We start from the raw sequence: 25,923 nt of genomic DNA on the forward strand, positions 1-25,923 counted from the left end.
TGCCCGGTACCCGTGGATCCCGTCCTGGGCACTTTGACATGCCGTCGGCCTGGAGGTGGGAGCCCCGGAGGCCCGGGAGCGGGCTGCCCGGGACCCATGGAGCCCGTCCTGGACACTTTGACATGCCGTCGGCCTGGAGGAGGGTGCCCGGGACACCCGGGGGAGGCCTGTCCGGGACCTGTGGAGCCCTTCCCGGGTACTTTGCCAATGCCGTTGGCCTCATGGAGATGGGTGCCCCGGACGCCCGGGGGGGAGGACTGCCCGGTACCCGTGGAGCCCTTCCCGGGTACTTTGCAACGCCGTTGGCCTCCTGGAGATGTGTGCCCCGAATGCCCGGGGGGAGGGCTGCCCGGGGCCCGTGGAGCCCGTCCTGGGCACTTTGACATGCCGTCGTCCTGGAGGTGGGAGCCCCGGACGCCCGGGGGAGGACTGCCCGGGACCCATGGAGCCCTTCCCGGTTACTCTGCCATCCCGTTGGCCTCCTGGAGATGGGTGCCCCGGACGCCCGGGGGAGGTCTGTCCGGGGCCCATGGAGCCCGTCCTGGGCAGTGTGACATGCCGTCGGCCTGGAGGTGGGAGCCCCGGACGCCCGGGGGAAGGCTGCCCGGGACCCGTGGAGCCCTTCCCGGGTACTTTGCAATCCCGTTGGCCTCCTGGAGATGGGTGCCCCGGACGCCCGGGGGAGGTCTGTCCGGGGCCCATGGAGCCCGTCCTGGGCAGTGTGACATGCCGTCGGCCTGGAGGTGGGAGCCCCGGACGCCCGGGGGGAAGGCTGCCCGGGACCCGTGGAGCCCTTCCCGGGTACTTTGCCATCCCGTTGGCCTCCTGGAGATGGGTGCCCCGTACGCCCAGGGGAGGTCTGTCCGGGACACGTGGAGCCCGTCCTGGGCATTGAGCCATGCCGTTGGCCCGGAGAATGGAGCCCCCAGACGCCTGGGGGAGGTGTTGCCCAGTCATATCTCATCTGGTCAACCGGGCAGAAAACCACCAGCCCTGGAGGGGTGTCCGGGCGTACCCTGCCCCTAGTAATCCAGAGGGAAATTACCCCCCTTTCTTGTAATCCGTGCACGCGAGGTGACAGAGGGGGCCCAAGGCGTAAAAGAACCCGACCTCATGGAGCCCTAGCTGGGATCCGGGAGGCGAATGGCACCTCATCGGGCCTTCCAGGGAAGCCCGGCCATCTGGTCGCCCCATTGGAAAGCATCGCGGGCGACCAGATGGCCGGGATCGAAAGGACTCCCAGCTCCCCATCCATCCCAAGCCTTCGCGGTAGGGTTCCTGACTGCCTGCCCACGCAAGGCAGGGCTCTTGGACCCCGGCTGGGCCTCAGGCGCAGGTTGGACCACCGGAGCTCTAGGGCCCAGACGACCTGGGGGAGGAATGCCCGGGACCCGTGGAGCCCGTCCTGGGTACTTTGACATGCCGTCGGCCTGGAGGTGGGTGCCCCGGACGCCCGGGGGAAGCTGCCCGGGACCCAAGGAGCCCGTCCTGGGTACTTTGACATTCCGTCGGCCTGGAGGTGGGAGCCCCGGACGCCCGGGGGGGAGGTCTGCCCGGGACCCATGTAGCCCGTCCTGGGTACTTTGCCAATGCCGTTGGCCTCATGGAGATGGGTGCCCCGGACGCCCGGGGGAGGTCTACCCGGGACCCATGGAGCCCTTCCCGGGTACTTTGCCAATGCCGTTGGCCTCATGGAGATGGGTGCCCCGGACGCCCGGGGGAGGTCTGCCCGGGACCCATGGAGCCCGTCCTGGGTACTTTGCCAATGCCGTTGGCCTCATGGAGATGGGTGCCCCGGATGCCCGGGGGAGGTCTGCCCGGGACTCATGGAGCCCGTCCTGGGCACTTTGACATGCCGTCGGCCTGGAGGTGGGAGCCCCGAACGCCCGGGGGAGGGCTGCCCGGGACCCATGGAGCCCGACCCGGGCACTCTGCCATGCCGTCAGCCTGGATGGAGCCCCGGACGCCCAGGGGACGAATGCCCAGGATGCATGGAGCCCGTCCTGGGCACTTTTCCGTGCCTTCAGCCTGGAGCCCCCAGACACCCAGGGGAGGACCACCGTGAAAACCATGGAGCCCGACCTGGGCACTCTGCCATACCGTCAGCCTAGATGGAGCCCCGGGCGCCCAGGGGACGAATGCCCGGGACGCATGGAGCCCGTCCTGGGCACTTTTCCATGCATTCGGCCTGGAGCCCCCAGACACCCAGGGGAGGACCACCGTGAAAACCATGGAGCCCGACCTGGGCTTTCTTCCATACCGTCAGCCTAGGTGGAGCCCCGGACGCCCGGGGGATGAATGCCCGGAACGCATGGAGCCTGTCCTGGGCACTTTTCCATGCCGTCAGCCTGGATGGAGCCCCGGACGCCCGGGGGACGACTGCCCAGGAGCCATGGAGCCCGTCCTGGGCAATTTGACATGCAGTTGGCCTGGAGGAAGGAAGCCCCGGGTGGCCTAGAGAGGTGTTGCCCAGGCATAGCCCATCTGGTCCCCATGGCAGAGAACCACCAGCCTCGGAGGGGTGTCCGGGCTAACCCTTCTCCCTAGTAATCCGGAGGAAAATTACCCCCTTTTCTTGTAATCTGTGTACGCGAGGTGACAGAGGGGACCCAAGGCGTGAAAGAACCCGACCTCATGGAGCCCTCGCTGGGATCCGGGAGGCGAATGGCACCTCATCGGGACTTCCAGGGAAGTTCGGCCATCTGGTCCCCCCATAGGAAAGAGTTGCGGGCGACCAGATGGCCGAGGGAATCTGGCCGATCAGATGGCCGGGCATGGAGGTGAAGCCGCCTGGACTCTTCCCCACCCCGTCCCGGGACGAATGCCCAGAACGCATGGAGCCCGTCCTGGGCACTTTTCCATGCCGTCGGCCTGGAGCGCCCCGACACCCAGCGGAGGACCACCCTGGAAACCATGGAGCCCGACCCGGGCACTCTGCCATGCCGTCAGCCTGAATGGAGCCTCGGGCGCCCGGGGGACGAAGGCCCGGGACGCATGGAGCCCGTCCTGGGCACTTTTCCATGCCGTCGGCCTGGAGCACCCCGACACCCAGGGGAGGACCACCCTGAAAACCACGGAGCCCGACCCGGGCACTCTGCCATGCCGTCAGCCCGGATGGAGCCTCGGGCGCCCGGGGGACGAAGGCCCGGGACGCATGGAGCCCGTCCTGGGCACTATTCCATGCCGTCGGCCTGGAGCGCCCCGACACCCAGGGGAGGAGCACCCTGAAAACCACGGAGCCCGACCCGGGCACTCTGCCATGCCGTCAGCCTGGATGGAGCCCCGGAGGCCCAGGGGACGAATGCCCAGGACGCATGGAGCCCATCCTGGGCACTTTCCCATGCCATTGGCCTGGGGCGCCCCGACACCCAGGGGAGGACCACCCTGAAAACCATGGAGCCCGACCCGGGCACTCTGCCATGCCGTCAGCCTGGATGGAGCCCCGGACGCCCGGGGGACGAATGCCCAGGACGCATGGAGCCCATCCTGGGCACTTTTTTCCATGCCATTGGCCTGGGGCGCCCCAACACCCAGGGGAGGACCACCCTGAAAACCATGGAGCCCGACCCGGGCACTCTGCCATGCCGTCAGCCTGGATGGAGCCCCGGACGCCCGGGGGGAGGACTGCCCGGGACCCGTGGAACTCGTCCTGGGCACTCTGACATGCCACTGGCCCGGGGAAGGGAACCCCGGATGCCCGGGAACCGTGGAGCCCGTCCTGGGCACTCTGACAAGCCGTTGGCCCGGGGAAGGGAGCCCCGGACGCCCAGGGCCCGTGGAGCCCGTCCTGGGCACTCTGACAAGCCGTTGGCCCGGGGAAGGGAGCCCTGGACGCCCGGGACCCGTGGAGCCCGTCCTGGGCACTCTGACAAGCCGTTGGCCCGGGGAAGGGAGCCCCGGACGCCCGGGGCCCGTGGAGCCCGTCCTGGGCACTCTGACAAGCCGTTGGCCCGGGGAAGGGAGCCCCGGACGCCCGGGACCCGTGGGGCCTGTCTTGGGCACACTGACATGCCGCTGGCCCGGGGAAGGGAACCCCGGACGCCCGGGAACCGTGGAGCCCGGCCTGGGCACTCTGACAAGCCGCTGGCCCGGGGAAGGGAGCCCCGGACGCCCTGGACCCGTGGAGCCTGTTCTGGGCACTCTGACAAGCCGTTGGCCCGGGGAAGGGAGCCCCGGACGCCCGGGACCCGTGGAGCCCGTCCTGTGCACTCTGACATGCCGCTGGCCCGGGGAAGGGAACCCCGGACGCCCGGGGGGAGGACTGCCCGGGACCCGTGGAACTCGTCCTGGGCACTCTGACATGCCGCTGACCCGGGGAAGGGAACCCCGGACGCCCGGGAACCGTGGAGCCCGTCCTGGGCACTCTGACAAGCCGTCAGACCGGGGAAGGGAGCCCCGGACGCCTGGGACCCGTGGAGCCCGTCCTGGGAACTCCGGCATGCCGTTGGCCCGGGGAAGGGAGCCCCCAGACGCCCGGGGGAGGTGTTGCCCAGGCATATCTCATCTGGTCCCCCGGGCAGAGAACCACCAGCCCTGGAGGGGTGTCCGGGCATACCCTGCCCCTAGTAATCCAGAGGGAAATTACCCCCCTTTCTTGCAATCCGTGCACGCGAGGTGACAGAGGGGACCCAAGGCGTAAAAGAACCCGACCTCATGGAGCCCTAGCTGGGATCCGGGAGGCGAATGGCACCTCATCGGGACTTCCAGGGAAGCCCGGCCATCTGGTCGCCCCATTGGAAAGCATCGCGGGCGACCAGATGGCCGGGATCGAAACGACTCCCAGCTCCCCATCCATCCCAAGCCTTCGCGGTAGGGTTCCTGACTGCCTGCCCACGCAAGGCAGGGCTCTTGGACCCCGGCAGGGCCTCAGGCGCAGGTTGGACCACCGGAGCTCTAGGGCCCGGACGACCTGGGGGAGGAATGCCCGGGACCCGTGGAGCCCGTCCTGGGTACTTTGACATGCCGTCGGCCTGGAGGTGGGTGCCCCGGACGCCCGGGGGGGAGGTCTGCCCGGGACCCATGGACCCCGTCCTGGGTACTTTGCCAATGCCGTTGGCCTAATGGAGATGGGTGCCTCGGACGCCCGGGGGGAGGTCTACCCGGGACGCATGGAGCCCTTCCCGGGTACTTTGCCAATGGCGTTGGCCTCATGGAGATGGGTGCCCCGGACGCCCGCGGGAGGTCTACCCGGGACCCATGGAGCCCTTCCCGGGTACTTTGCCAATGCTGTTGGCCTCATGGAGATGGATGCCCCGGACGCCCGGGGGAGGTCTGCCCAGGACCCATGGAGCCCGTTCTGGGTACTTTGCCAATGCCGTTGGCCTCATGGAGATGGGTGCCCCGGACGCCCGGGGGGAGGTCTACCCGGGACCCATGGAGCCCTTCCCGGGTACTTTGCCAATGGCGTTGGCCTCATGGAGATGGGTGCCCCGGACGCCCGCGGGAGGTCTACCCGGGACCCATGGAGCCCTTCCCGGGTACTTTGCCAATGCCGTTGGCCTCATGGAGATGGATGCCCCGGACGCCCGGGGGAGGTCTGCCCGGGACCCATGGAGCCCGTCCTGGGTACTTTGCCAATGCCGTTGGCCTCATGGAGATGGGTGCCCCGGATGCCCGGGAGAGGTCTGCCCGGGACCCATGGAGCCCGTCCTGGGTACTTTGCCAATGCCGTTGGCCTCATGGAGATGGGTGCCCCGGATGCCCGCGGGAGGTCTACCCGGGACCCATGGAGCCCTTCCCGGGTACTTTGCCAATGCCGTTGGCCTCATGGAGATGGATGCCCCGGACGCCCGGGGGAGGTCTGCCCGGGACCCATGGAGCCCGTCCTGGGTACTTTGCCAATGCCGTTGGCCTCATGGAGATGGGTGCCCCGGATGCCCGGGGGAGGTCTGCCCGGGACCCATGGAGCCCGTCCTGGGTACTTTGCCAATGCCGTTGGCCTCATGGAGATGGGTGCCCCGGACGCCCGGGGGAGGTCTGCCCGGGACCCATGGAGCCCGTCCCGGGTACTTTGCCAATGCTGTTGGCCTCATGGAGATGGGTGTCCCGGACGCCCGGGGGAGGACTGTCCCGGACTCATGGAGCCCGTCCTGGGCACTTTGACATGCCGTCGGCCTGGAGGTGGGAGCCTCGGACGCCCGGGGGAGGGCTGCCCGGGACCCATGGAGCCCGACCCGGGCACTCTGCCATGCCGTCAGCCTGGATGGAGCCCCGGACGCCCGGGCGAATGTCCGGGATGCATGGAGCCCGTCCTGGGCACTTTTCCGTGCCTTCGGCCTGGAGCCCCCAGACACCCAGGGGAGGACCACCGTGAAAACCATGGAGCCCGACCTGGGCACTCTGCCATACCGTCAGCCTAGATGGAGCCCCGGACGCCCAGGGGACGAATGCCCGGGACGCATGGAGCCCGTTCTGGGCACTTTCCATGCATTCGGCCTGGAGCCCCCAGACACCCAGGGGAGGACCACCGTGAAAACCATGGAGCCCGACCTGGGCACTCTTCAATACCGTCAGCCTAGATGGAGCCCCGGACGCCCGGGGGACGACTGCCCAGGAGCCATGGAGCCCGTCCTGGGCAATTTGACATGCAGTTGGCCTGGAGGAAGGAAGCCCCGGGTGGCCTAGGGAGGTGTTGCCCAGGCATAGCCCATCTGGTCCCCATGGCAGGGAACCACCAACCTCGGAGGGGTGTCCAGGCGTACCCTTCTCCCTAGTAATCCAGAGGAAAATTACCCCCTTTTCTTGTAATCTGTGCACGCGAGGTGACAGAGGGGACCCAAGGCGCGAATGTACCCGACCTCCTGGAGCCCTCGCTGGGATCCGGGCGGCAAATGGCACCTCATCGGGACTTCCAGGGAAGTTCGGCCATCTGGTCGCCCCATAAGAAAGCGTTGCGGGCGACCAGATGCCCGAGGGGATCCGGGTGACCAGATGGCCGAGGGAATCTGGGCGATCAGATGGCTGGACACGGAAGTGAAGCCGCCTGGACTCTCCCGACCCTGTCCCCGTCCCCGTGCCCCGGACGCATGGAGCCCGTCCTGGGCACTTTTCCATGCCTTCGGCCTGGAGCCCCCAGACACCCAGGGGAGGACCACCGTGAAAGCCATGGAGCCCGACCCGGGCACTCTGCCATGCCGTCAGCCTGGATGGAGCCCCGGACGCCCGGGGGACAAATGCCCGGGACGCATGGAGCCCGTCCTGGGCACTTTTCCATGCCTTCGGCCTGGAGCCCCCAGACACCCAGGGGAGGACCACCGTGAAAACCATGGAGCCCGACCCGGGCACTCTGCCATACCGTCAGCCTGGATGGAGCCCCGGACGCCCGGGGGACGAATGCCCGGGACGCATGGAGCCCGTCCTGGGCACTTTTCCATGCCTTCGGCCTGGAGCCCCCAGACACCCATGGGAGGACCATCGTGAAAACCATGGAGCCCGACCCGGGCACTCTGCCATACCGTCAGCCTAGATGGAGCCCCGAACGCCCAGGGGACGAATGCCCGGGACGCATGGAGCCCGTCCTGGGCACTTTTCCATGCCTTCGGCCTGGAGCCCCCAGACACCCAGGGGAGGACCACCATGAAAACCATGGAGCCCGACCTGGGCACTCTGCCATACCGTCAGCCTAGATGGAGCCCCGGACGCCCGGGGGATGAATGCCTGGGACGCATGGAGCCTGTCCTGGGCACTTTTCCATGCCGTCAGCCTGGATGGAGCCCTGGACACCCGGGGGACGACTGCCCAGGAGCCATGGAGCCCGTCCTGGGCAATTTGACATGCAGTTGGCCTGGAGGAAGGAAGCCCCGGATGGCCTAGGGAGGTGTTGCCCAGGCATAGCCCATCTGGTCCCCATGGCAGAGAACCACCACCCTCGGAGGGGTGTCCGGGTGTACCCTTCTCCCTAGTAATCCGGAGCAAAATTACCCCCTTTTCTTGTAATCTGTGCACGCGAGGTGACAGAGGGGACCCAAGGCGTGAAAGAACCCGACCTCATGGAGCCCTAGCTGGGATCCGGGAGGCGAATGGCACCTCATCGGGACTTCCAGGGAAGTTCGGCCATCTGGTCCCCCCCATAGGAAAGCGTTGCGGGCGACCAGATGGCCGAGGGAATCTGGCCGATCAGATGGCCGGGCATGGAGGTGAAGCCGCCTGGACTCTTCCCCACCCCGTCCCCGTCCCGGGACGAATGCCCGGGACGCATGGAGCCCGTCCTGGGCACTTTTCCATGCCGTCGGCCTGGAGCGCCCCGACACCCAGGGGAGGACCACCCTGGAAACCATGGAGCCCGACCCGGGCACTCTGCCATGCCGTCAGCCTGGATGGAGCCCCGGACGCCCGGGGGACGAAGGCCCGGGATGCATGGAGCCCGTCCCGGGCACTCTGCCATGCCGCTGGCCTGGATGGAGCCCCGGATGCCCGGGGGACGAATGCCCGGGACGCATGGAGCCCGTCCCGGGCACTCTGCCATGCCGTCGGCCTGGATGGAGCCCCGGACGCCCGGGGGACGACTGCCCAAGAGCCATGGAGCCCATCCCGGGCACTCTGCCATGCCGTCCCGACAAATTCGTACGGACTCCTAACCTTCCGACACGGATCGGAATCGAGCCCATTCTGACCCAGCAGATTTCAGGTTGACTTGCTATATATTTCACGTACAATTTTATTGGGGCCGATTCCGATCCGGTACGTAAAAGCACATCCGACCGAATGTCGGACAACCACGTACTCCCGGTGCCGGGGATCGAACCGTGATCACCAGATGGGGATATCCCAAAAATCTGGCATGGATACGGGGCGCCAGGACAGGTTTGAAGACCACTGCCTTATCCATTAGGCCACGCGGTCATGTGTTCTGCTTTGTTTATTTTTATACTGTAGGTGGTATGCAAGGATGGAAAATATATTATTAATAGTTATTTAGGTTTACATCCCATTGTGGTTTTTTTTCAGCTCCTTTCAATTAAAGCACTTTTTTGGAATCTATATAATCAGAATGTCACCAGTACGATAAGCTATTGTTTTCTTTTTTGCATATAAACCTCTTTCTTCATGAGATTAAAGCTCAGTAAATGCTTTACATAGCTCTGGATGTTTCCAGAAGTGGAGAGAAACTGTTTTGAAAGTAGTACAAACTGCTCCTTTCTGGATATTCCAATTTACACACACTCAAAGGTTGTATACATTTCATGAATCCTGACAAGCCCAATTCAAGTAGCTGAAAGCCTTTCACCACCTCTAGAAACAACAGTTACACCATTCCAATTCAAATAATTTTTTCCAAAGGAATATCTTCTGCCGGGTCAAAAATGCATCTGACAAAGATAGGTGTTTAAAAATCAACTTTGTAGTTTCAGAACATCAACATGACTCTGAAGAGTACAGAAGTAAAATGGTACCATTTCAAAGTTCCTAATACCTCATAATCATCTGAGAGGAAGCATGTAATAAATATATTTATTTTTCTGGAAAAGTAAGAGTGGACATTGGTTTGCACTTCAGATGGGACTCAAACCCACAATCCCTGGCTTAGGAGGCCAGTGCCTTATCCATTAGGCCACTGAGGCACTGATAAATTCCAGCAATCTAGAGGCATTTTTAAATGTATTCAATCGTCCAACACTGGTGTCTGCACACAGGACATTTCTCAGTTCTCTCCATAAGTAAACTTCCCATTTTCATCCTCTTCCATCCCCGACTTTAACACTCTGTTCTGTGCTATAATGGATACTCTGCATTTGTAGCAAGTGGAGAGAAATTGGAGGAGAACCGTTTTCGAATCAACACTTCTTCTTCCATGGATGCTTTTCTCATTAAACAGGGCTTTGACAGTGGTATCAAGCCGTCCTTGTCTTCAGCAGGACACAGAAACAGGCACCTAGTCTACTAACCAAGTTCAACCACACTCTGCAACTTAATAGACCAGTGCTTTACAAATTAGCCATCTGTGTCATCAGCAAAGGCAGCCAATGTGCCAATCCTTTATAATTCTTCTGTAGTACTTTTCTTTCTCATAGGCAAAATTAGCACTTTAACTGCACAAATCATACAGATTTTACACTTGAAGCACTCCATGAACACATACTTACACACCTTGCAGATCATCTACACACACTTAAGCTAAAAACCCATTCTGTCAAAATTCTGCAAATCTAGTACATATTCAGTGCATGTACATAGAAGCACTTTTTAATGCCACTAAATTGCACTAGATTTTAGACTGAAGATGCAATCTAAACGACCGTGCAGTATGTACTCCACTTTATTATTAATTAGGAATGAGAACCTGATGGCTATAAGAGTATTGGAAGATCCTGTTTCCATTCTGAATGGAAACCTGAATTGTGTGACCATTGTCAAAAACCGACCACGAAGGTACTCAAACCGTCAATCTTCTGATCCGAAGTCAGATGCCTTATCCATTAGGCCACGCGGTCATGTGTTCTGCTTTGTTTATTTTTATACTGTAGGTGGTATGCAAGGATGGAAAATATATTATTAATAGTTATTTAGGTTTACATCCCATTGTGGTTTTTTTTCAGCTCCTTTCAATTAAAGCACTTTTTTGGAATCTATATAATCAGAATGTCACCAGTACGATAAGCTATTGTTTTCTTTTTTGCATATAAACCTCTTTCTTCATGAGATTAAAGCTCAGTAAATGCTTTACATAGCTCTGGATGTTTCCAGAAGTGGAGAGAAACTGTTTTGAAAGTAGTACAAACTGCTCCTTTCTGGATATTCCAATTTACACACACTCAAAGGTTGTATACATTTCATGAATCCTGACAAGCCCAATTCAAGTAGCTGAAAGCCTTTCACCACCTCTAGAAACAACAGTTACACCATTCCAATTCAAATAATTTTTTCCAAAGGAATATCTTCTGCCGGGTCAAAAATGCATCTGACAAAGATAGGTGTTTAAAAATCAACTTTGTAGTTTAAGAACATCAACATGACTCTGAAGAGTACAGAAGTAAAATGGTACCATTTCAAAGTTCCTAATACCTCATAAGCTACTGAGAGGAAGCATGTAATAAATAAATTTATTTTTCTGGAAAAGTAAGAGTGGACAGTAGTTTGCACCTCAGATGGGACTCGATCCCACATTCCCTGGCTTAGGAGGCCAGTGCCTTATCCATTAGGCCACTGAGGCACAGATAAATGCCAGCAATCTAGAGGCATTATTTAAATGTATTCAATCGTCCTACACTGGTGTCTGCACACAGGACATTTCTCAGTTCTCTCCATAAGTAAACTTCCTATTTTCATGGTCTTCCATCCAAGACTTTAACACTCTGTTGTGTGCTATAATGGAGACTCTGTATTTCTAGCAAGTGGAGAGAAATTGGAGGAGAACCATTTTCGAATCAACACTTCTTCTTCCATGGATGCTTTTCTCAATAAACTGGGCTTTGACAGTGGTATCAAGCCGTCCTTGTCTTCAGCAGGACACAGAAACAGGTACCAAGTCTACTAACCAAGTTCAACCACACTCTGCAACTTAATAGACCAGTGCTTTACAAATTAGCCAACTGTGTCATCAGCAAAGGCAGCCAATGTGCCAATCCTTTATAATTCTTCTGTAGTACTTTTCTTTCTCGTAGGCAAAATTAGCACTTTAACTGCACAAATCATACAGATTTTACACTTGAAGCACTCCATGAACACATACTTACACACCTTGCAGTTCATCTGCACACACTTGAGCTAAAAACCCATTCTGTGAAGTCAAAATTCTGCAAACCTAGTACATATTCAGTGCGTGTACATAGAAGCACTTTTTAATGCCACTTAAATGCACTAGATTTTAGACTGAAGATGCAATCTAAATGACTGTGCAGTATGTACTCCACTTTTTTATTAATTAGGAATGAGAACATGATGGCTATAAGAGTATTGGAAGAGCCTGCTTCCATTCTGAATGGAAACCTGAATTGAGTGACAATTGGCAATTACCGACCACGAAGGGACTCGAACCCTCTATCTTCTGATCCGAAGTCAGACGCCTTATCCATTAGTCGACGCGGTCATGTGTCCTGCTTCTCTTATTTTTATACTGTAGGTGGTATGCAAGGTTGGAAAATATATTATTTATAGTTATTTAGGTTTACAAACCATTGTGGTTTTTTTTCAGCTCCTTTCAATTAAATCACTTTTTTGGAATTTATATAATGAGAATGTCACCAGTACGATAAGCTATTGTTTTCATTTTTGCATTTAAACCTCTTTCTTCATGAGATTAAAGCTCAGTTTATGCTTTATATAGCTCTGGATGTTTCCAGAAGTGGAGAGAAACTTTTTTGAAAGTAGTACAAACTGCTCCTTCCTGGATATTCCAATTTACACACACTCAAAGGCTGTATACGTTTCATGAATCCTGACTTGCCCTATTTAAGTAGCTGAAAGCCTTTCACCACCTCTAGAAACAACAGTTACACCAATCCAATTCAAATAATTTTTTCCAATGGAGTATCTTCTGCCGGGTCAAAAATGCATCTGACAAAGATAGGTGTTTAAAAATCGACTTTGTAGTTTCAGAACATCAACATGACTCTGACGAGTACAGAAGTAAAATGGTACCATTTCAAAGTTCCTAATACCTCATAAACATCTGAGAGGAAACATGTAATAAATATATTTATTTTTCTGGAAAAGTAAGAGTGGACATTGGTTTGCACCTCAGATGGGACTTGAACCCACAATCCCTGGCCTAGGAGGTCACTGACTTATCCATTAGGCCACTGAGGCACAGTTAAATGCCAGCATTCTAGAGGCATTATTTAAATGTATTCAATCGTCCGACACTGGTGTCTGCACACAGGATATTTCTCAGTTCTCTCCATAAGTAAACTTCCCATTTTCATCCTCTTCCATCCCCGACTTTAACACTCTGTTGTGTGCTATAATGGAGACTCTGTATTTCTAGCAAGTGGAGAGAAATTGGAGGAGAACCATTTTCGAATCAACACTTCTTCTTCCATGGATGCTTTTCTTAATAAACTGGGCTTTGACAGTGGTATCAAGCTGTCCTTGTCTTCAGCAGGACACAGAAACAGGCACCAAGTCTACTAACCAAGTTCAACCACACTCTGCAACTTAATAGACCAGTGCTTTACAAATTAGCCATCTGTGTCATCAGCAAAGGCAGCCAATGTACCAATCCTTTATAATTCTTCTGTAGTACTTTTCTTTCTCATAGGCAAAATTAGCACTTTAACTGCACAAATCATACAGATTTTACACTTGAAGCACTCCATGAACACATACTTACACACCTTGCAGTTCATCTACACACACTTAAGCTAAAACCCATTGTGTAAAGTCAACATTCTGCAAACCTAGTACATATTCAGTGCGTGTACATAGAAGCACTTTTTAATGCCACTTAAATGCACTAGATTTTAGACTGAAGATGCAATCTAAATGACTGTGCAGTATGTACTCCACTTTATTATTAATTAGGAATGAGAACATGATGGCTATAAGAGTATTGGAAGAGCCTGCTTCCATTCTGAATGGAAACCTGAATTGTGTGACCATTGTCAAAAACCGACCACGAAGGGACTCGAACCCTCAATCTTCTGATCCAAAGTCAAACGCCTTATCCATTAGGCCACGCGGTCATGTGTCCTGCTGCGTTTATTTTTATTCTGTAGGTGGTATGCAAGGTTGGAAAATATATTATTTATAGTTATTTAGGTTTACAAACCATTGTGGGGTTTTTCAGCTCCTTTCAATTAAATCACCTTTTTGGAATTTATATAATGAGAATGTCACCAGTACGATAAGCTATTGTTTTCTTTTTGCATTTAAACCTCTTTCTTCATGAGATTAAAGCTCAGAGTATGCTTTATATAGCTCTGGATGTTTCCAGAAGTGGAGAGAAACTGTTTTGAAAGTAGTACAAACTGCTCCTTCCTGGATATTCCAATTTACACACACTCAAAGGTTGAATACGTTTCATGAATCCTGACTTGCCCTATTCAAGTGCCTGAAAGCCTTTCACCACCTCTAGAAACAACAGTTACACCAATCCAATTCAAATCATTTTTTCCAAAGGAATATCTTCTGCCGGGTCAAAAATGCATCTGACAAAGATAGGTGTTTAAAAATCTACTTTGTAGTTTCAGAACATCAACATGACTCTGAAGAGTACAGATGTAAAATGGTACCATTTCAAAGTTCCTAATACCTCATAAGCTTCTGAGAGGAAGCATGTAATAAATATATTTATTTTTCTGGAAAAGTAAGAGCGAACATTGGTTTGCACCTCAGATGGGACTCAAACCCACAGTCCGTGGCTTAGGAGGCCAGTGCCTTATCCATTAGGCCACTGAGGCACAGATAAATGCCAGAAAAATCTAGAGGCATTATTTAAATGTATTCAATCGTCCAACACTGGTGTCTGCACACAGGACATTTCTCAGTTCTCTCCATAAGTAAACTTCCCATTTTCATCCTCTTCCATTCCCAACTTTAAACTCTGTTCTGTGCTATAATGGAGACTCTGTATTTCTAGCAAGTGGAGAGAAATTGGAGGAGAACCATTTTCGAATCAACACTTCTTTTTCCATGGATGCTTTTCTCAATAAACTGGGTTTTGACAATGGTATCAAGTCGTCCTTGTCTTCAGCAGGACACAGAAACAGGCACCAAGTCTACTAACCAAGTTCAACCACACTCTGCAACTTAATAGACCAGTGCTTTAAAATTAGCCAACTGTGTCATCAGCAAAGGCAGCCAATGTGCCAATCCTTTATAATTCTTCTGTAGTACTTTTCTTTCTAGTAGGCAAAATTAGCACTTTAACTGCACAAATCATACAGATTTTACACTTGATGCACTCCATGAACACATACTTACACACCTTGCAGTTCATCTACACACACTTAAGCTAAAAACCCATTGTGTAAAGTCAAAATTCTGCAAACCGAGTACATATTCAGTGCGTGTACATAGAAGCACTTTTTAATGCCACTTAAATGCACTAGATTTTAGACTGAAGATGCAATCTAAATGACTGTGCAGTATGTACTCCACTTTATTATTAATTAGGAATGAGAACATGATGGCTATAAGAGTATTGGAAGAGCCTGCTTCCATTCTAAATGGAATCCTGAATTGTGTGACCATTGTCAAAAACCGACCACGAAGGGACTCGAACCCTCAATCTTCTGATCCGAAGTCAGACGCCTTATCCATTAGGCCACGCGGTCATGTGTCCTGCTGCGTTTATTTTTATACTGTAGGTGGTATGCAAGGTTGGAAAATATATTATTTATAGTTATTTAGGTTTACAAACCATTGTGGGGTTTTTCAGCTCCTTTCAATTAAATCACCTTTTTGGAATTTATATAATGAGAATGTCACCAGTACGATAAGCTATTGTTTTCTTTTTTGCATTTAAACGTCTTTCTACATGAGATTAAAGCTCAGTTTATGCTTTATATAGCTCTGGATGTTTCCAGAAGTGGAGAGAAACTGTTTTGAAAGTAGAACAAACTGCTCCTTCCTGGATATTCCAATTTACACACACTCAAAGGTTGTATACGTTTCATGAATCCTGACTTGCCCTATTCAGGTAGCTGAAAGCTTTTCAGCACCTCTAGAAACAACAGTTACACCAATCCAATTCAAAAAATTTTTTCCAAAGGAATATCTTCTGCCGGGTCAAAAATGCATCTGACAAAGATAGGTGTTTCAAAAATCGACTTTGTAGTTTCAGAACATCAACATGACTCTAAAGAGTACAGAAGTAAAATGGTACCATTTCAAAGTTCCTAATACCTCATAAGCTTCTGAGAGGAAGCATGTAATAAATATATTTATTTTTCTGGAAAAATAAGAGCGGACATCGGTTTGCACCTCAGTTGGGACTCAAACCCACAATCCCTGGCTTAGGAGGCCAGTGCCTTATCCATTAGGCCACTGAGGCAAAGATAAATACCAGCAATCTAGAGGCATTATTTAAATGTATTCAATCGTCCAACACTGGTGTCTGCACACAGGACATTTCTCAGTACTCTCCATAAGTAAACTTCCCATTTTCATCCTCTTCCATCCCCGACTTTAACACTCTGTTCTGTGCTATAATGGATACTCTGCATTTGTAGCACGTGGAGAGAAATTGGAGGAGAACCGTTTTCGAATCAACACTTCTTCTTCCATGGATGCTTTTCTCGTTAAACAGGGCTTTGACAGTGGTATCAAGCCGTCCTTGTCTTCAGCAGGACACAGAAACAGGCACCTAGTCTACTAACCAAGTTCAACCACACTCTGCAACTTAATAGACCAGTGCTTTACAAATTAGCCATCTGTATCATCAGCAAAGGCAGCCAATGTGCCAATCCTTTATAATTCTTCTGTAGTACTTTTCTTTCTCAGAGGCAAAATTAGCACTTTAACTGCACAAATCATACAGATTTTACACTTGAAGCACTCCATGAACACATACTTACACACCTTGCAGATCATCTACACACACTTAAGCTAAAAACCCATTCTGTCAAAATTCTGCAAATCTAGTACATATTCAGTGCATATACATAGAAGCACTTTTTAATGCCACTAAATTGCACTAGATTTTAGACTGAAGATGCAATCTAAATGACCGTGCAGTATGTACTCCACTTTATTATTAATTAGGAATGAGAACCTGATGGCTATAAGAGTAGTGGAAGATCCTGTTTCCATTCTGAATGGAAACCTGAATTGTGTGACCATTGTCAAAAACCGACCACGAAGGGACTCAAACCCTTAATCTTCTGATCCGAAGTCAGACGCCTTATCCATTAGGCCACGCGGTCATGTGTCCTGCTGTGTTTATTTTTATACTGTAGGTGGTATGCAAGGATGGAAAATATATTATTTATAGTTATTTAGGTTTACATCCCATTGTGGGTTTTTTTCAGCTCCTTTCAATTAAAGCACTTTTTTGGAATCTATATAATCAGAATGTCACCAGTACGATAAGCTATTGTTTTCTTTTTTGCATTTAAACCTCTTTCTTCATGAGATTAAAGCTCAGTAAATGCTTTACATAGCTCTGGATGTTTCCAGAAGTGGAGAGAAACTGTTTTGAAAGTAGTACAAACTGCTCCTTCCTGGATATTCCAATTTACACACACTCAAAGGTTGTATACATTTCATGAATCCTGACAAGCCCAATTCAAGTAGCTGAAAGCCTTTCACCACCTCTAGAAACAACAGTTACACCATTCCAATTCAAATAATTTTTTCCAAAGGAATATCTTCTGCGGGGTCAAAAATGCATCTGACAAAGATAGGTGTTTAAGAATCAACTTTGTAGTTTCAGAACATCAACATGACTCTGAAGAGTACAGAAGTAAAATGGTACCATTTCAAAGTTCCTAATACCTCATAAGCTACTGAGAGGAAGCATGTAATAAATACATTCATTTTTCTGGAAAAGTAAGAGTGGTCATTGGTTTGCACCTCAGATGGGACTCGATCCCACAATCCCTGGCTTAGGAGGCCAGTGCCTTGTCCATTAGGCCACTGAGGCACAGATAAATGCCAGCAATCTAGAGGCATTATTTAAATGTATTCAATCGTCCTACACTGGTGTCTGCACACAGGATATTTCTCAGTTCTCTCCATAAGTAAACTTCCCATTTTCATGCTCTTCCATCCAAGACTTTAACACTCTGTTGTGTGCTATAATGGAGACTCTGTATTTCTAGCAAGTGGAGAGAAATTGGAGGAGAACCATTTTCGAATCAACACTTCTTCTTCCATGGATGCTTTTCTCAATAAACTGGGCTTTGACAGTGGTATCAAGCCGTCCTTGTCTTCAGCAGGACACAGAAACAGGTACCAAGTCTACTAACCAAGTTCAACCACACTCTGCAACTTAATGGACCAGTGCTTTACAAATTAGCCAACTGTGTCATCAGCAAAGGCAGCCAATGTGCCAATCCTTTATAATTCTTCTGTAGTACTTTTCTTTCTCGTAGGCAAAATTAGCACTTTAACTGCACAAATCATACAGATTTTACACTTGAAGCACTCCATGAACACATACTTACACACCTTGCAGTTCATCTGCACACACTTGAGCTAAAAACCCATTCTGTGAAGTCAAAATTCTGCAAACCTAGTACATATTCAGTGCGTGTACATAGAAGCACTTTTTAATGCCACTTAAATGCACTAGATTTTAGACTGAAGATGCAATCTAAATGACTGTGCAGTATGTACTCCACTTTTTTATTAATTAGGAATGAGAACATGATGGCTATAAGAGTATTGGAAGAGCCTGCTTCCATTCTGAATGGAAACCTGAATTGTGTGACAATTGGCAAAAAACGAACACAAAGGGACTCGAACCCTCTATCTTCTGACCCGAAGTCAGACGCCTTATCCATTAGTCCACGCGGTCATGTGTCCTGCTGCATTTATTTTTATACTGTGGGTGGTATGCAAGGTTGGAAAATATATTATTTATAGTTATTTAGGTTTACAAACCATTGGGGTTTTTTTTCAGCTCCTTTCAATTAAATCACTTTTTTGGAATTTATATAATGAGAATGTCACCAGTACGAGAAGCTATTGTTTTCTTTTTTGCATTTAAACCTCTTTCTTCATGAGATTAAAGCTCAGAGTATGCTTTATATAGCTCTGGATGTTTGCAGAAGTGGAGAGAAACTGTTTTGAAAGTAATACAAACTGCTCCTTCCTGGATATTCCAATTTACACACACTCAAAGGTTGTTTACGTTTCATGAATCCTGACTTGCCCTATTTAAGTAGCTGAAAGCCTTTCACCACCTCTAGGAACAACAGTTACACCAATCCAATTCAAATAATTTTTTCCAAAGGAATATCTTCTGCCGGGTCAAAAATGCATCTGACAAAGACAGGTGTTTCAAAAATCGACTTTGTAGTTTCAGAACATCAACATGACTCTGACGAGTACAGAAGTAAAATGGTACCATTTCAACGTTCCTAATACCTCATAAGCTTCTGAGAGGAAGCATGTAATAAATATATTTATTTTTCTGGAAAAGAAAGAGTGGACATTGGTTTGCACCTCAGATGGGACTCGAACCCACAATCCCTGGCTTAGGAAGACAGTGCCTTTTCCATTAGACCACTGAGGCACAGACAAATACCAGCAATCTAGAGGCATTATTTAAATGTATTCATTCGTCCAACACTGGTGTCTGCACACAGGACATTTCTCAGTTCTCTCCATAAGTAAACTTCCCATTTTCATCCTCTTACATCCCCGACTTTAACACTCTGTTCTGTGCTATAATGGAGACTCTGTATTTCTAGCAAGTGGAGAGAAATTGGAGGAGAACCATTTTCGAATCAACACTTCTTCTTCCATGGATGCCTTTCTCAATAAACTGGGCTTTGACAGTGGTATCAAGCCGTCCTTGTCTTCAGCAGGACACAGAAACAGGTACCAAGTCTACTAACCAAGTTCAACCACACTCTGCAACTTAATAGACCAGTGCTTTACAAATTAGCCAACTGTGTCATCAGCAAAGGCAGCCAATGTGCCAATCCTTTATAATTCTTCTGTAGTACTTTTCTTTCTCGTAGGCAAAATTAGCACTTTAACTGCACAAATCATACAGATTTTACACTTGAAGCACTCCATGAACACATACTTACACACCTTGCAGTTCATCTACACACTCTTGAGCTAAAAACCCATTCTGTGAAGTCAAAATTCTGCAAACCTAGTACATATTCAGTGCGTGTACATAGAAGCACTTTTTAATGCCACTTAAATGCACTAGATTTTAGACTGAAGATGCAATCTAAATGAATGTGCAGTATGTACTCCACTTTTTTATTAATTAGGAATGAGAACATTATGGCTATAAGAGCATTGGAAGAGCCTGCTTCCATTCTGAATGGAAACCTGAATTGAGTGACAATTGGCAAAAACCGACCACGAAGGGACTCGAACCCTCTATCTTCTGATCCGAAGTCAGACGCCTTATCCATTAGTCCACGCGGTCAGGTGTCCTGCTTCTATTATTTTTATACTGTAGGTGGTATGCAAGGTTGGAAAATATATTATTTATAGTTATTTAGGTTTACAAACCATTGTTGTTTTTTTTCAGCTCCTTTCAATTAAATCACTTTTTTGGAATTTATATAATGAGAATGTCACCAGTACGATAAGCTATTGGTTTCATTTTTGCATTTAAACCTCTTTCTTCATGAGATTAAAGCTCAGTTTATGCTTTATATAGCTCTGGATGTTTCCAGAAGTGGAGAGAAACTTTTTTGAAAGTAGTACAAACTGCTCCTTCCTGGATATTTCAATTTACACACACTCAAAGGCTGTATACGTTTCATGAATCCTGACTTGCCCTATTTAAGTAGCTGAAAGCCTTTCACCACCTCTAGAAACAACAGTTACACCAATCCAATTCAAATAATTTTTTCCAATGGAATATCTTCTGCCGGGTCAAAAATGCATCTGACAAAGATAGGTGTTTAAAAATCGACTTTGTAGTTTCAGAACATCAACATGACTCTGACGAGTACAGAAGTAAAATGGTACCATTTCAAAGTTCCTAATACCCCATAAATATCTGAGAGGAAACATGTAATAAATATATTTATTTTTCTGGAAAAGTAAGAGTGGACATTGGTTTGCACCTCAGATGGGACTTGAACCCACAATCCCTGACCTAGGAGGTCACTGCCTTATCCATTAGGCCACTGAGGCACAGATAAATGCCAGCAATCTAGAGGCATTATTTAAATGTATTCAATCGTCCAACACTGGTGTCTGCACACAGGATATTTCTCAGTTCTCTCCATAAGTAAACTTCCCATTTTCATCCTCTTCCATCCCCGACTTTAACACTCTGTTCTGTGCTATAATGGATACTCTGCATTTGTAGCAAGTGGAGAGAAATTGGAGGAGAACCATTTTCGAATCAACACTTCTTCTTCCATGGATGCTTTTCTTAATAAACTGGGCTTTGACAGTGGTATCACGCCGTCCTTGTCTTCTGCAGGACACAGAAACAGGCACCAAGTCTACTAACCAATTTCAACCACACTCTGCAACTTAATAGACCAGTGCTTTACAAATTAGCCATCTGTGTCATCAGCAAAGGCAGCCAATGTACCAATCCTTTATAATTCTTCTGTAGTACTTTTCTTTCTCATAGGCACAATTAGCACTTTAACTGCACAAATCATACAGATTTTACACTTGAAGCACTCCATGAACACATACTTACACACCTTGCAGTTCATCTACACACACTTAAGCTAAAAACCAATTCTGTGAAGTCAAAATTCTGCAAACCTAGTTCATATTCAGTGCGTGTACATAGAAGCACTTTTTAATGCCACTTAAATGCACTAGATTTTAGACTGAAGATGCAATCTAAATGACTGTGCAGTATGTACTCCACTTTATTATTAATTAGGAATGAGAACATGATGGCTATAAGAGTATTGGAAGAGCCTGCTTCCATTCTGAATGGAAACCTGAATTGTGTGACCATTGTCAAAAACCGAACACGAAGGGACTCGAACCCTCAATCTTCTGATCTGAAGTCAGACGCCTTATCCATTAGGCCACGCGGTCATGTGTCCTGCTGTGTTTATTTTTATACTGTAGGTGGTATGCAAGGTTGGAAAAATATATTATTTATAGTTATTTAGGTTTACAAACCATTGTGGGTTTTTTCAGCTCCTTTCAATTAAATCACTTTTTTGGAATTTATATAATGAGAATGTCACCAGAACGAGAAGCTATTGTTTTCTTTTTTGCATTTAAACCTCTTTCTTCATGAGATTAAAGCTCAGAGTATGCTTTATATAGCTCTGGATGTTTGCAGAAGTGGAGAGAAACTGTTTTGAAAGTAATACAAACTGCTCCTTCCTGGATATTCCAATTTACACACACTCAAAGGTTGTTTACGTTTCATGAATCCTGACTTGCCCTATTTAAGTAGCTGAAAGCCTTTCACCACCTATAGAAACAACAGTTACACCAATCCAATTCAAATCATTTTTTCCAAAGGAATATCTTCTGCCAGGTCAAAAATGCATCTGACAAAGATAGGTGTTTAAAAATCTACTTTGTAGTTTCAGAACATCAACATGACTCTGAAGAGTACAGAAGTAAAATGGTACCATTTCAAAGTTCCTAATACCTCATAAACATCTGAGAGGAAGCATGTAATAAATATATTTATTTTTCTGGAAAAGTAAGAGTGAACATTGGTTTGCACCTCAGACGGGACTCGAACCCACAATCCCTGGTTTAGGAGGCCAGTGCCTTATCCATTAGGCCACTGAGGCACAGATAAATGCCAGCAATCTAGAGGCATTATTTAAATGTATTCAATCGTCCTACACTGGTGTTTGCACAAAGGATATTTCTCAGTTCTCTCCATAAGTAAACTTCCCATTTTCATGCTCTTCCATCCCCGACTTTAACACTCTGTTGTGTGCTATAATGGAGACTCTGTATTTCTAGCAAGTGGAGAGAAATTGGAGGAGAACCATTTTTGAATCAACACTTCTTCTTCCATGGATGCTTTTCTTAATAAACTGGGCTTTGACAGTGGTATCAAGCTGTCCTTGTCTTCAGCAGGACACAGAAACAGGCACCAAGTCTACTAACCAAGTTCAACCACACTCTGCAACTTAATAGACCAGTGCTTTACAAATTAGCCATCTGTGTCATCAGCAAAGGCAGCCAATGTACCAATCCTTTATAATTCTTCTGTAGTACTTTTCTTTCTCATAGGCAAAATTAGCACTTTAACTGAACAAATCATACAGATTTTACACTTGAAGCACTCCATGAACACATACTTACACACCTTGCAGTTCATCTACACACACTTAAGCTAAAAACCCATTGTGTAAAGTCAACATTCTGCAAACCTAGTACATATTCAGTGCGTGTACATAGAAGCACTTTTTAATGCCACTTAAATGCACTATATTTTAGACTGAAGATGCAATCTAAATGACTGTGCAGTATGTACTCCACTTTATTATTAATTAGGAATGAGAACATGATGGCTATAAGAGTATTGGAAGAGCCTGCTTCCATTCTGAATGGAAACCTGAATTGTGTGACCATTGTCAAAAACCGACCACGAAGGGACTCGAACCCTCAATCTTCTGATCCAAAGTCAAACGCCTTATCCATTAGGCCACGCGGTCATGTGTCCTGCTGTGTTTATTTTTATACTGTAGGTGGTATGCAAGGTTGGAAAATATATTATTTATAGTTATTTAGGTTTACAAACCATTGTGGGGTTTTTCAGCTCCTTTCAATTAAATCACCTTTTTGGAATTTATATAATGAGAATGTCACCAGTACGATAAGCTATTGTTTTCTTTTTTACATTTAAACCTCTTTCTTCATGAGATTAAAGCTCAGTTTATGCTTTATATAGCTCTGGATGTTTCCAGAAGTGGAGAGAAACTGTTTTGAAAGTAGAACAAACTGCTCCTTCCTGGATATTCCAATTTACACACACTCAAAGGTTGTATACGTTTCATGAATCCTGACTTGCCCTATTCAAGTAGCTGAAAGCTTTTCACCACCTCTAGAAACAACAGTTACACCAATCCAATTCAAATAATTTTTTCCAAAGGAATATCTTCTGCCGGGTCAAAAATACATCTGACAAAGATAGGTGTTTCAAAAATCGACTTTGTAGTTTCAGAACATCAACATGACTCTAAAGAGTACAGAAGTAAAATGGTACCATTTCAAAGTTCCTAATACCTCATAAGCTTCTGAGAGGAAGCATGTAATAAATATATTTATTTTTCTGGAAAAGTAAGAGTGGACATTGGTTTGCACCTCAGATGGTACTCAAACCCACAATCCCTGGCTTAGGAGGCCAGTGCCTTATCCATTAGGCCACTGAGGCAAAGATAAATACCAGCAATCTAGAGGCAATATTTAAATGTATTCAATCGTCCAACACTGGTGTCTGCACACAGGACATTTCTCAGTTCTCTCCATAAGTAAACTTCCCATTTTCATCCTCTTCCATCCCCAACTTTAACACTCTGTTCTGTGCTATAATGGATACTCTGCATTTGTAGCAAGTGGAGAGAAATTGGAGGAGAACCGTTTTCGAATCAACACTTCTTCTTCCATGGATGCTTTTCTCATTAAACAGGGCTTTGACAGTGGTATCAAGCCGTCCTTGTCTTCAGCAGGACACAGAAACAGGCACCAAGTCTACTAACCAAGTTCAACCACACTCTGCAACTTAATAGACCAGTGCTTTACAAATTAGCCATCTGTGTCATCAGCAAAAGCAGCCAATGTGCCAATCCTTTATAATTCTTCTGTAGTACTTTTCTTTCTCATAGGTAAAATTAGCACTTTAACTGCACAAATCATACAGATTTTACACTTGAAGCACTCCATGAACACATACTTACACACCTTGCAGTTCATCTACACACACTTAAGCTAAAACCCATTCTGTCAAGTCAAAATTCTGCAAACCTAGTACATATTCAGTGCATGTACATAGAAGCACTTTTTAATGCCACTTAAATGCACTAGATTTTAGACTGAAGATGCAATCTAAATGACTGTGCAGTATGTACTCCACTTTATTATTAATTAGGAATGAGAACATGATGGCTATAAGAGTATTGGAAGAGCCTGCTTCCATTCTGAATGGAAACCTGAATTGTGTGACCATTGTCAAAAATCAACCACGAAGGGACTCGAACCCTCTATCTTCTGATCTGAAGTCAGACGCCTTATCCATTAGGCCACGCGGTCATGTGTCCTATTGAGTTTATTTTTATACTGTAGGTGGTGTGCAAAGATGGAAAATATATTATTTGTAGTTATTTAGGTTTACAAACCATTGTGGTTTTTTTCAGCTCCTTTCAATTAAATCACTTTTTTGGAATTTATATAATGAGAATGTCACCAGTACGATAAGCTATTGTTTTCTTTTTTGCATTTAAACCTCTTTCTTCATGAGATTAAAGCTCGGAGTATGCTTTATATAGCTCTGGATGTTTCCAGAAGTGGAGAGAAACTGTTTTGAAAGTAGTACAAACTGCTCCTTCCTGGATATTCCAATTTACACACACTCAAAGGTTGAATACGTTTCATGAATCCTGACTTGCCCTATTCAAGTGCCTGAAAACCTTTCACCACCTCTAGAACCAACAGTTACACCAATCCAATTCAAATCATTTTTTCCAAAGGAATATCTTCTGCCGGGTCAAAAATGCATCTGACAAAGATAGGTGTTTAAAAATCTACTTTGTAGTTTCAGAACATCAACATGACTCTGAAGAGTACAGATGTAAAATGGTACCATTTCAAAGTTCCTAATACCTCATAAGCTTCTGAGAGGAAGCATGTAATAAATATATTTATTTTTCTGGAAAAGTAAGAGTGAACATTGGTTTGCACCTCAGATGGGACTCAAACCCACAGTCCATGGCTTAGGAGGCCAGTGCCTTATCCATTAGGCCACTGATGCACAGATAAATGCCAGAAAAATCTAGAGGCATTATTTAAATGTATTCAATCGTCCAACACTGGTGTCTGCACACAGGACATTTCTCAGTTCTCTCCATAAGTAAACTTCCCATTTTCATCCTCTTCCATCCCCGACTTTAAACTCTGTTCTGTGCTATAATGGAGACTCTGTATTTCTAGCAAGTGGAGAGAAATTGGAGGAGAACCATTTTCGAATCAACACTTCTTTTTCCATGGATGCTTTTCTCAATAAACTGGGTTTTGACAATGGTATCAAGTCGTCCTTGTCTTCAGCAGGACACAGAAACAGGCACCAAGTCTACTAACCAAGTTCAACCACACTCTGCAACTTAATAGACCAGTGCTTTACAAATTAGCCAACTGTGTCATCAGCAAAGGCCGCCAATGTGCCAATCCTTTATAATTCTT

The 25,923-nt window shown here is 48.1% G+C and overlaps 9 non-coding genes across 9 annotated transcripts; all 9 read right to left on the reverse strand.

Annotated features, from left to right (window-relative positions):
- Positions 1-11,076: 11,076 nt before the first annotated feature.
- TRNAR-CCU (transfer RNA arginine (anticodon CCU)) lies at positions 11,077-11,149 on the reverse strand. Its single transcript has one exon. It is a non-coding gene; the product is annotated as a tRNA-Arg (tRNA).
- A 2,397-nt stretch (positions 11,150-13,546) lies between these two features.
- TRNAQ-UUG (transfer RNA glutamine (anticodon UUG)) lies at positions 13,547-13,619 on the reverse strand. Its single transcript has one exon. It is a non-coding gene; the product is annotated as a tRNA-Gln (tRNA).
- Positions 13,620-15,139: 1,520 nt separating this feature from the next.
- TRNAR-UCG (transfer RNA arginine (anticodon UCG)) lies at positions 15,140-15,212 on the reverse strand. Its single transcript has one exon. It is a non-coding gene; the product is annotated as a tRNA-Arg (tRNA).
- Positions 15,213-15,858: 646 nt separating this feature from the next.
- TRNAR-CCU (transfer RNA arginine (anticodon CCU)) lies at positions 15,859-15,931 on the reverse strand. The gene has a single exon. It is a non-coding gene; the product is annotated as a tRNA-Arg (tRNA).
- A 798-nt stretch (positions 15,932-16,729) lies between these two features.
- On the reverse strand, positions 16,730-16,802 carry TRNAR-UCG (transfer RNA arginine (anticodon UCG)). Its single transcript has one exon. It is a non-coding gene; the product is annotated as a tRNA-Arg (tRNA).
- A 646-nt stretch (positions 16,803-17,448) lies between these two features.
- On the reverse strand, positions 17,449-17,521 carry TRNAR-CCU (transfer RNA arginine (anticodon CCU)). Its single transcript has one exon. It is a non-coding gene; the product is annotated as a tRNA-Arg (tRNA).
- A 2,399-nt stretch (positions 17,522-19,920) lies between these two features.
- Positions 19,921-19,993, reverse strand: TRNAR-UCG (transfer RNA arginine (anticodon UCG)). Its single transcript has one exon. It is a non-coding gene; the product is annotated as a tRNA-Arg (tRNA).
- Positions 19,994-22,234: 2,241 nt separating this feature from the next.
- On the reverse strand, positions 22,235-22,307 carry TRNAR-CCU (transfer RNA arginine (anticodon CCU)). The gene has a single exon. It is a non-coding gene; the product is annotated as a tRNA-Arg (tRNA).
- Positions 22,308-23,110: 803 nt separating this feature from the next.
- On the reverse strand, positions 23,111-23,183 carry TRNAQ-UUG (transfer RNA glutamine (anticodon UUG)). Its single transcript has one exon. It is a non-coding gene; the product is annotated as a tRNA-Gln (tRNA).
- Between the last annotated feature and the right edge of the window lie 2,740 nt (positions 23,184-25,923).

This window comes from Lissotriton helveticus, chromosome 5_1 (assembly GCF_964261635.1).
Source record: "Lissotriton helveticus chromosome 5_1, aLisHel1.1, whole genome shotgun sequence".
NCBI lineage: Eukaryota > Metazoa > Chordata > Amphibia > Caudata > Salamandridae > Lissotriton > Lissotriton helveticus.